At 39.3% G+C, this 11,668-nt stretch overlaps 1 pseudogene; it reads right to left on the bottom strand.

The window, feature by feature from the left end:
- Nucleotides 1–231: 231 nt before the first annotated feature.
- LOC139080959 (ferritin heavy chain pseudogene) lies at nucleotides 232–1,046 on the bottom strand (annotated as a pseudogene).
- Nucleotides 1,047–11,668: the final 10,622 nt, after the last annotated feature.

Here is an 11,668-nt window from a genome sequence, read left to right as displayed (position 1 = left end):
GGCTTTTACCATGCACAGGTACCCACATTCACCAGGGTCCCAGACCAGCCACCCCACACCCCCACTTTGTTTATGAGGGGAAGATTAATTTTGTGTTTCCCAGGGTCCCATGGAATACCTTCTCCCTCCATCCACAGAGATCCCGAGCTGCATGTGGATGGGACGTGGGTGGGCGGAGAGACTCCTGGATACCTGACTTAAAACTTAAAAGAGGAGCTCTGCACACATGAATCAAGGACAGAGCTTTATTTATTTAGGAACCACATAACTGTATTGGAAGAAATGGCAAAACTGGAAGAAAAAAAAAGTGAACGTTTTGCAAGGGCAATATTGCAATATGTATGCTCGGTATGGTGATCAGGGGAAGTCACCCCGTGGCTCTGGGGAAAGCAGTCCAAACTCAGTTCTTACTGCCGTCCCCCAGGGTGAGCTTGTCGAAGAGGTACTCTGCCAGGCCGTCTGCTGGGGCCCCCATCTTGCGCAGGTTGTCGAGATGGTCCCCCAACTCTTTCATAGACTTGACTTGCTCGAGCAGGAGGTGACTCTCCAGGAAGTCGCACAGATGGGGATCCGCCTTGTCGGTGGCCAGCTGGTGCAGATCGAGCAGGCTCTGGTTGACGTTCTTCTCCAGCTGGAGCGCACACTCCATGGCCTTCAGGCCGCTCTCCCAGTTGTTGCGGTCTGGCTTCTTGATGTCGTGAAGGCAGATGCGGCCTCCGCGTTGGGTCTGGAGCTGCATCAGCCTCTCGGCGTGCTCCCTCTTCTGGCGCGACTGCTGCAGGAACAGCTGGAAGAAGTGCTTCAGGGCCACGTCGGCCCTGTCGAAGTAACAGGCCATCGACAAGTACATGTAGGAGGTGTAGAGCTCCAGGCATATCTGGCCGTTGATGGCGGCCTCGCAGTCGGGGTGGTAGTTCTGGAGCACCTGCGAGGGCTGTGCGGTCGCCATGGCTGGAGGCGCGAAGGCGAAGGCGACCTCAAGGTGTTCCCAGAGTGGGTGACTGAAGGCGCCGTTGGGTGAGCTCTGGCTCAGTGGCAGTTCTGGCTCGCGACCAAAATGGGTTCCATTACATACGTGGGGGGATTTGTTACGTTATGCATGCGTGAGGGTGGGGCCCATGGCGTGGGAAGGAGAGGCGCGAGTGCCGCGTTCCAGGTTCCATCAGAGCCAGGGTGTGCTGAGCGCCTAGCAGTGTTATGTCTTTGATTTTGTAATAAAATATTTCTATTTTTCAAGGACTTTCTCTTGTTTTCTAATTGCTCCCTTTTATAGCACACTATTCTCTATGAACTCATTGTCTTCCTTAAAATTCTGAGAATGTGAATTTGGATTTGTTTTATAAAGTTCTCTTTTGTTTCCTGTATTTTATATATTATATATACACATATATATATTTCTCCAGAAATAGTTCTATTAGTTTATCATGATCCTCTCTTTCACTTTCCTCAAATTTCTGGCAAATATTTTGTCCATGCATATTTGGAAGTAAAGGATTCATTTGATTAGCCTAGGTAATTGACATGGATCTGATCTAAGTTATGTCTGTTTTACTAATAGGCTTCTCCTCTTAATGGGAGAGTGGAATGTCTTCTCGTTTGAGGGGTACATGGCATGGAGCTTGCAAGTAGGATAGGGACCCTCCCAAATGCCAAAAGCATGGCATTTTTCTGACATTGGAAGACTTCAGTGCCTCTTCTTCTAGATAGATCTGTCCTTCTGTTTTGTTTCCCTTCTGCTGGGCCCATCTGAAGGTGTCTCACACCTGCTTTAATTTGGATTCCCTTCCTGGTCAAGTAATTCACTGTTTTTGGAGTGTAGTTTTGGGACATTAATGCAGGTCAAATGCCATTGTGGCTTTGTCCAGTGTAAGTGAGATTGGGATAGGATCAGAGCAGGGCAATGGCAAACAGATCTGTTGTTCAGAGAGTAGCTCTTTAATCTCACAGTCCATCCAGGACCCTCTGCAGTCCTTCGATTTCATTGACTCTGTTCTTGAACTTTCTTGGAGTGTGCTTGGCTTCCTACTGCAGATATTTCAAAGTCTCTGGTTTGTCAGTCCTAAAGCATGTCCTGTTTCTATCTTTCAAGCATTCCTCACAATCTCTGGTTTGCTAACAATATCCTTTCTAGTTTGTGTTTGTGTAGATAATTGTTTTTGTGTCTAGTCCACCACCATGATTCAATTATCATTTTATTTTTACTTTTTAAGAATACAAATACTTATTTTTTAAATAATTAATGCATTCACGTGGCTCAAAAGCCACATAGTTCTACTCTCTGTAGGCAACCAATGGGGTACTACTTGTTATAATCAGGAGAAGAAAGAGGAAAAAGGAAGAAATAATACTTATGTTAAGAAAAATCATAGAGACGTGAGAGGAATCTTTAGAAACATATTCTTTAGAAGCATCTTATTTTCAAGTGCACATGGAGGATTTGCCAAGACAGAACAAATTCTGGGCCATACAAAAAGTCTCAATAAATTTATACAGATTCAAATCATGTAAGATATGTTCTCTGACCACAATGGAACTAAACTAGAAATCATTAACAGAAAGATATCTGGAAAGTCCCCAAATATTTGGAAACTAATAATACAATACACTTCTAAAACAATCCATGGGTTGAAGAAGAGATCAAGGGGTATTAAAAATTATTTGGAACTGTATGTAAGCAAATTGCAACATATCGACATTTGTGGAATGCAGCTAAACCAGTACTTAGAAGGAAATTTATAGCACTAAATACCTATATTAGAGAAGAAGAAAAGTCTCAAATAAATTATCTATCTTCCCACCTTAAGAAACTAAAAGAATGAAAATAAATCTAAATCAATCAGAGGGAAGGAAGAGTTTGTTGCAAGTCAGGAAGTGTTTTATAACCTGGGACAAAGCTAAGATGTTGAGGACCCTGAATAAAGCAAGGGTGAAGCATGTCTACTCTTAATGGGGATTGGCCCCAGAGAGAGGCCAGTGGGGGTCAGCTTTAATGTTTGTGATTGGGCTGGTCATTTGGAATAGAAGTGTAGGTGAGAACTCTCTTTCCACTGGAAGATGCCAGAGGATACTAAATCAAAGACATGAGGTAGAGTGAGGGTTCCCAGTAGGCTCTGGGCCAAGGTAAATTGAGGTGACTACTCAAGGCTTGGTCCTTTGAATGACATGTACCTGTATGCCTAGAACCAAATGGCTGGACAATAAGAGCCAATTCAAAATCATGTGTTCTTTCTGTCAGCCTCCAAACTTCCTGTCCCTAGGGAACAAAATGGAAATTCAACCTTCAGGCTAAGATTGCTCTTGAATAATAATACTTATCCTTTCTAGATTTTCCTTGATGTTTCTTTTAATTTGATTTTATCTATGTCAAAATGTTCAGAGTGAGAGGAGAACTATCAGCATGATTTTACTAGGCTCTGCCCTAGCCCTTTCGGTGGGGAGGACTTACATATTCATACAAAAAGGATGAAAAAGAATAGACATATGCTGCTGCTCTCTGGAGGGGGAGTATTGGTTTCTCCTCAGGCCAATTTAGTATGGAGTGTGAATTTAAAAGAGGAGTTGTGGTGATGGTGGTGGTTAGGGCGGTGGTTTGGTGCTTGTGAGAGAGTGTGCATGTGTTTGAGTGTATATAGGCTGGAATCACGTTGTTCTTTTTTAATGAGATGGAGTCCAGAGAGCCCTAGAGATTTCAGGTCAACTATCTTAAGGCCTGTGATAAGGCCACAGAATTTAAGTTAGCAAGTTGAAATTACTTAGAGATCAGTCATATATGCTTGTCATAACTGAGATTATGTTCACTTTTCTTTCCTTTAGTTTCACTCTCTCTTTCCTTCATTCTCGGTTTAAGTCTCTTATTCTTTCCTTCAGTGTGTAGCTAGAGATCCAGAAAGTGGAGTGATTTGGGGAAGGGTGAAAAATCATATTTGTATAGTAATAGAACTACTTAGAGAAAGTGGAAGATTTAAAATGGCACAGTGTCAAAACCAGACAAAGGAGGCAGGCCCCATGGCCAAGTGGCTAAGTTCATGTGCTCTGCTTTGGATGCCCAGGGTTTTGCCGGTTTGGATCCTGGACGCAGACATGGCACCACTCATCAAGCCATGCTGGGGCGGCGTCCCACATAGCACAACCTGAAGGACCTACAACTACAATATACAACTATGTACTGGGGTCTTCGGGGAGAAGAAGAAGAAGAAAGAAGATTGGCAACAGATGTTAGCTCAGGTGCCAATCTTTAAAAAAATAATAAAAAAATTAAATAAATAAACCAGACAAAGCCATCACAAGAAAAGAAAACTACAGACAAATAACACTAATGAACATAGCCACAAAAATTCTGAAAAAAATACTGGCAAACTGGATTCACCAACATATAAAAATGATTATACACTATGACCAAGTGGAATTTATCTCAAGAATGCAAAGCTGTTTCAACATATGAACATCAATCAATACAATATACCATGTTAATAGAATAAAGGACAAAAACAACATCTCAATAGATGCAGGAAAAGAATTTGACAAAACCCACCATGCTGTTTTGATAAAAACAGTCAAAAAACTAAGAATAGAAGGAAATTTCCTAATCCTTATAAAAGGAATATATAGAACCACACATCTAACATCATACTTAAAGGTGAAAAACTATATCTTTCCCCTAATATCAAGAACAAAACAAGGATGTCTGATCTCACTACATTTATTCAAAATTGTACTGGAGGTTCTAGCCATGTAAATTAGGCAAGAAAAAGAAATAAAAGGCATTCAAATAAGAAAGGAAGAAGTAAAACTATCTTTATTTGCAGATGGTAGAATGTTGTATGTAGAAAACCCTAAAGATGCCATAAAAAATTGTAAGAATTAATGAACAAGTTCAGCAAGGTTTCAGGGTACAAAATCAATACACAAAAGTCAGTCGTGTTATTAAATACCAGTAATGAACAATATGAAAATGAAATTATGAAAAGAATTCCATTCACAATAGCATCAGAAAGAATAAAAGCCTTAGGAATAAACTTGACAAACGTGCAAGATTGTCAACAGAAAATAACAAAACACTGTTGAAAGAAAGTAAAGAAGACCTAAATAAATGTAAAAACATTCCATATTCATGGATCAGAAGATTTAATATTGTTGAGGTGACAGTACTCTCCAAAGCCATCTACAGATTCAACACATCTCAATAAACATTCCAGCTTGTTTGGGTTTTTATTTTTTTGCAGAAATTGATAAACTGAACCTAAAATTCATATGGAAATGAAAAAGGACAAAGTTGGAGGACTCACATTTTCTAGTTTCAAAACTTACTACAAAGCTACATGAATAAAGATTATGTAGTACTGGCCTAAGGATAGAAATGTAAATCATTGGAATAGAATTGAGGGTCCAGAAATAAACCTACACATTTATGGTCAACTGATTTTTGACAATGTTGCCAAGACCATTCAATAGGTAAGAAACAGTCTTTTTCAACAATTGATCCTGGGGTGACTAGATAGCCACATTCAAAAGAACGGATTTGGACTCTTACCTCACACCATATGCAAAAAATTAACCCATAAATGGATCATACACTTAAATGTAAGAGATAAAACTGTAAAACTTTTAGAAAAAGAAAGTAGGAGTAAATCTTCATAACCTTGGATTAGGCACTGGTTTTTTACATATGATACCAAAAGCACAGGCAACTAAAGAAAAAGATAAATTGGACTACAACAAAATTAAAACTATACTTCAAAAGAAAAGGAAAAGACAATGCACAGAGTGGGAGAAAATATTTGCAAATTATATAACTCATAAGAGACTTGTATTCAAAGTATATAAAGAACTATTACAACTAAACAATAAAAATCAAATAACCCAATTAAAACATGAGCAGAAGATTTGGATAGACATATCTCCAAAGAAGACATGCAGATGGCCAATAAGCACACTAAAAGATGCTCAACGTCATTAGCCACCAAGAAAACACAATCAAAACCGTGATGAGAAACCACTTCACCAATACCAGGATGGTAAAAATAAAAAAGCCAGACAATAAGTGTTGACGAGGATGTGAAGAAATTGGAACTCCTATACGTTGCCTGTAGGATTGTAAAATGGTGTGAAACTGGAAAACAGCCTGGCCCTCCCTCAAAATGTTAAACATGGAGTTACCACATGACTCAGCAATTCCCCTCCTAGGTTTATATCCCAAGAGGATTGAAAATGTATGTCCTCCCAAAATATTGTACACAAATGTTCATACCAGCATTATTCATAATAAACAAAAACTGAAAACAACTCAAATGTTGATCAACTGGTGAATGGATAAACAAAATATGGTATATCCATACAATGGAATATTATTCAGCAATAAAATGGAATAAAGTGCTGATACATGCTGCAATAAGGATCAACCTTAAAAACATGCTGAAATGGAAGAAGCCTGTCACAAAAGGCTGTGTATAGTATAGTTCCACTTATATGAAACGTCCAGAGTGGGCAAATCATAGAGAAAGAAAGTAGATTAGAATTTGCCAGGGGTGGGAGGAAAGGGAAATGGAGAGAGACTGCTAATGGGTACGAATAGGTACATGGCTTCTTTTAAGGATAATGAAAATGTTTTGAAATTACATAGTCGTGATGGTTGCACTACTCTGTGAATATAGTACTAAAAAACATTGAATTGTTCACTTTTTTTTGGAATTCTATGGTATGTAATTATATCTCAATAAAGCTGTTACTTAAAAAAAAAAAAAAAAAAAAAGCATGTTAGCCAAAGAGCAGGCTGTGCAATGGAGATGAAATTTAGAGTAGTGACTATGCACCTCATTTGTCATGAAAAGTTATTACTTTCATGACTGGGCAATATTGAAGGAAGAAAAATCTGCATGTTGATGGTGGCTTCTTATCTACCACCGAGGAGCATAATAAGATGAAGAAGGCATTCACAAAAAGGGGTTTTATGTTCCTTAAGGGAAAGGAAACCTGGTTATTTGAAACCATCAGTAAATACTCATTAATTTCTCTATGTGAGGCTCAGTTCTAACTATACTACAGAGGAAAGAAATCTTTAAGAAACAAATTCCTGTCCTACGAACACTCTGTCCTTAATAGAGGTTGAATTTGACTTTCAGGCCACAGCTCTTCTAGATGTATTTTTTGTGTTTGTGTTTTGCTTTTAACATGCTTTATTCATCATCTAGCTTGAATAGTAGCTCTTGGTGGCCACTAGATGGAAGCCTAACAATACTCACATTTTCAAGTGCTTTTTTGAAAATCACTTGATTTGTTCAAACTAGATTTGTAATATGAACAAAAGCTGTCACTGGCTTTTAAAGTCTGAATTCTCGTCTGTGTTTATTGCATAATTGCCTAGTGTGAGTAATTTATCGATGCTGCTGTCAGTCATTGCAATCATCCAAACCATAACTTGGTCTAGGCCTACCACCTATTTGGAGACCCAAGAGGGAGCAAGACTGGGCTCTTACCATTCACCTTTTCCCTGCCACTCCAGGAACTCTGTTGTACTCTCCATTCCCTTGTGGTAGACTATGTTATTTACTTACAATTCTTTCTTCCCTCCCTGTCGTAATCATGACTTCATTGGCAGTGGTAAATACTTCTCTGCTTTCCAATTTGGGGTGTCTCATGTCACTTGTTTTGGTCAATGGTATATGGGAAGACATAAGGTTTGCCAAATTTTACCGAAAGATGTAAATATGCTTGCATAATTGAGCTTGGCCTCTTATGTTTCTTGCATCCACCATTTGAAGAACGTGTCCTAGGCACGTTGCAGAATGAGGAGACATGTAGAGCAGACATGAAGCCAACCCAACCCACAACCAAGCCTAGCAGGTACCAGCTGAGTCCTGCAAAAGTCATTTCGTAGACCTGGGAAGGAGGTTTTGAGGTTGCTTGTTAGACAGCTTTACTGCAGCAAAATTGCCTAAGATAACTCCCCAAAATACAAGAATTTCATACCTAGTTCTTTTCCTAATGTGGTTCCCCTGCATGGAATGACGGCAGCCAGAATGTGGTTACTCTCAGTTATAAATAAATAATGGCTATTAGTCACTGCCTGGTAAAGTCAGTTTTCATGTTCTAATTCACTTTAGTAAATGCTTTAATAAAACTTTGTCAAAGAGGAAAAGTTTACCTTTATATAGTTTCCAGGATTCAGTTACCCTGAAAACCAGTAAACTTTAAGGAGCAGCATGACCCTGTATTCTACATGCAGAGAAAAAATACTTCCTAGGTGCAAGTTATTTGGCTTGAGTTCTTTACAGGGCATGTTAAATTAGTTTCATTTATAAAGCGGTATGTGGTAGGCAGAATAATGGACCCCAAAGATACCTACACCCTAATCCCTGGAATGTGCAAATATGTTAAACAAAAGGGATTTTGCATATGTGATTAAATTAAGAGTTTTGAAGTGGGGAGATTATCATGGATTATATAGGTGGGCCAAATCTAATCACATGGGTCCTTCAAGGGGGAGAAATTTCCCCAGTTATGGTCAGAGGAAGATGTGACTATGGAAGAATAGTCATAGAGAGGAGGCATTGCTAATTTTCAAGATTGAGGACGAAGGCTATAAGCCAGGGAATGTGGGAAGCCTCTAGAAGCTGGAAAAGACAAACAGATTCTACCCTGGAGCCTCTAGAGGGATTAGGCCCTGCTTACACCTTAATTTTAGCACAGTGAGACTTGTGTTAGACTTCTGACCTATGAAACTACAAGATAAACGCATGCTGTTTTGCTATCAATTTCACCTCACTCTGGTGGGACTCCAACCCACATTCAGAGGAGCTCTGAGGAAGGGTCCACAGGTGGGCCTCATACCTACAATCCATCCCTTCCTCCTCAGAGGCTTCTTTTCTGTTCGGTGTCATGAATTTGATCTTTTTTTTTGCTGAGGAAGATTGTCCCGAAGCTAACATCTGTTCCAGTCTTCCTCTATTTTGTATGTGGGATGCCTCCACAGCATGGCTTGATGAGTGGTGTGTAGGTCTGTGCCTGGGATCCAAACCTGTGAACCCAGGGCTGCTGAAGCAGAGAGTGCAAACTTAACCACTACACCACTGCACCAGTCCCCAGTGTGTCACAGATTTGAAACAAAACTGAAGCTGAGTGTTCAACAGTACCAGCTTTTATTCAATGGCCAAAGAATGGAGAAGTGAGAACTATGTTCACAAATCAACTTCTCAGCTCTTGGGGCAAGTAAGCAGCTGTTATAAGGGGTCGAGGTAATGAAAGGGAGGAATATTCATAGTATTCAGGGAACAGGGTAGGCTTTTCAGGGAAACAAGGGTGCCACCTCCTTCATTTCCTTATTTAGTCATATCCTGCTGTTGCCATGGCAATTGTAAACTGCCACGGTGCTGGTGAGTGTGTTATGTAGCATGGTAATGTATTATAATGAGTGTATAATGATGTATAAAGAGCTTCAGGGTCTATGTCAGGTCAAGTCAGACTGCCATGTTGCCTTCAACCAGTTTTAATTGGTTTCAACTATTGTCTCAGCCATCTCCTCCTTCCTCTCATTGTGGTTTCCTGTAAGCTAAAGAGAAGGTGTTAGGCTTGTTCTGAGCAGGGTTGTGGTTAATGTCTTATGGGGCCAGAGGCTGGGGTAACAGTTTTAAGCCACTAAGTTTGTGGTGATTTGTTACAGCAGCAATAATAAACTAATACGTGACACACAGCAATCTTCCTCTCAAAAGGATAGTTTTAAAGGGATTAAGAATTCCTTAAAACAGCAAGGTCTTTTGTCTTCAAATCTCTATATTATAGAAAATGGTAAATGAAATAAATCATTATTGTGTTGATTAATTTTATGTGGATTTTTTTCTGTTGAATATTTTCTAAAGGTAGAAAACATCACATTAGAAACGTTTATGAGTGATTTTATGGTATCTGTCTCTGGATTTGAAGCCCAACTCTGCAATTACAGTTGATTCTTATTTTTCACAGATTCGGTATTTGTGAATTTGCCTATTCACTAAAATTTATTTGGAACCCTAGAATAAATACTTGTGGCACTTTTGTTATCATTCATAGACATGCACAGAGCAGCAAAAAATTTGAGTTGCTCAACACATATTCCCACTCTGCCTTCTTGATTCAGCTCTCATACTATAAAAAAGTATCCTTTTCATGATCTATTTAGCACCATGTTTTTTTGCATTTTTGTTGGTGAATTTCACTGTTTAAAGTGGCCCCCAAGTATAGTGCTGAAGGGCTGGCTAGTGTTCCTAGGTGCACAAAGGCTATGATGTGCCTTATGGTGAAAATACAGGTGTTAAATAAGCTTCCTTCAGTTATGAGTTAGCATTGTTGGCTGTGAGTTTAATGTTCATGAATCAATAGTATATATTAAATAAGTTGTCCTTAAACAGAAACACACAGAAAACAAGATTCTGTATTGATCAGTTGACAAAAATGTTGTGACCAGAGGCTCATAGGAACCTAACCCTGTATTTCCCCTAGGAGCAATGGCTCAATATTCACTAATGCCGTGTTTGTGGTGACTTTACAGAACATAACTGCTACAAATAACAAATAGATTGTACTTAGCTGAATGACCTTAAGCCTCTCAGGGTCTTCATTTCTATATAGTAAATTTGAGATTATAATCCTGTTTTAACCTCTCTTCTTCCTCTTGGATCCAGTTTTTCCTGACTTTTTATTGAAGTAAAACATACACACAGAAAGGTACACAAACACGCATGAAGACTTTAATATTGTTTTTACAACATGGATGTATTCATGTAACCAGTAAGCAGATCTCAAAATGGAGCGTTTCCAACAGCCCAGAAGCCCCTGCCTTGTTCCACTTCCCACTCACCATGTCCTCAAAGAGTAACCATGTTGCAGGGCATTTCCCGGGAAATAGACTCTGTGATGGTGAATTCTCACAGAAAATTTATTAGGAAGTGATTTTGGATCAACACTTAAGGGGGAGTGAAAGAAACAGGATTAGATAGAGGGTGGAAGTGGGCTGCAATGCAGTCACAACAGAGGCCTCAGCTGACCTCACAAAGTACTGCGAAGCTGAGGTGGCCCTGCAGAGTTGTCCCAAATTGAGACAAGGGGACTGGGCCTTAAAAGTCTCACATGAAACAGCATTACATGTGGACTAATAAAGGAAAAGAGCATGACTTTCAGAAAACGGGCTCTCTATAGTCAAGAGTGATTAACTCCCCGAGAGGGCTGACAGCTGAGAGCTGTCAGCCAACAGCTCCGCCAGCTCTGAGGAATAAGCTTTTCAGTCCCAAAGGGAAATGTGAGTGGCTCAGCAGAGTGCTCACTACAAAACATTGTCCTAACAGCATAGACTAGTTTAGCATGTTTTTGAACTTTATGTAAACGGCATTATACAATATTTCCTTTTTTGTGTCTAGCTTCATTCACTCAGCATTATGTTTGTGACATTCATCCATATTGTAGTACGTAGCAATAGTTTATTCATTTTCATTGATTATTTTATGAATATGCCACAACTTTTTTTTGGAGGGGATGGATTTCGTATCTTTATTCCTTCAAAAACAATTTTTCTTCATAGAACTTTTAACTTCTTAAAGTTTTTAAATAAAAATTTTATATTTTTAAGGTGTACAACATGATGTTTTGATATACATACACATAGCGAAATGATTACTACAGTCAAGCTAATTAACATATCCTT

This window comes from Equus przewalskii, chromosome X (assembly GCF_037783145.1).
Source record: "Equus przewalskii isolate Varuska chromosome X, EquPr2, whole genome shotgun sequence".
Taxonomy (NCBI): Eukaryota; Metazoa; Chordata; class Mammalia; order Perissodactyla; family Equidae; genus Equus; species Equus przewalskii.
The sequence above is the reverse complement of the archived record's forward strand: the minus strand, read 5'-3'. Positions and strand labels throughout refer to the sequence as shown.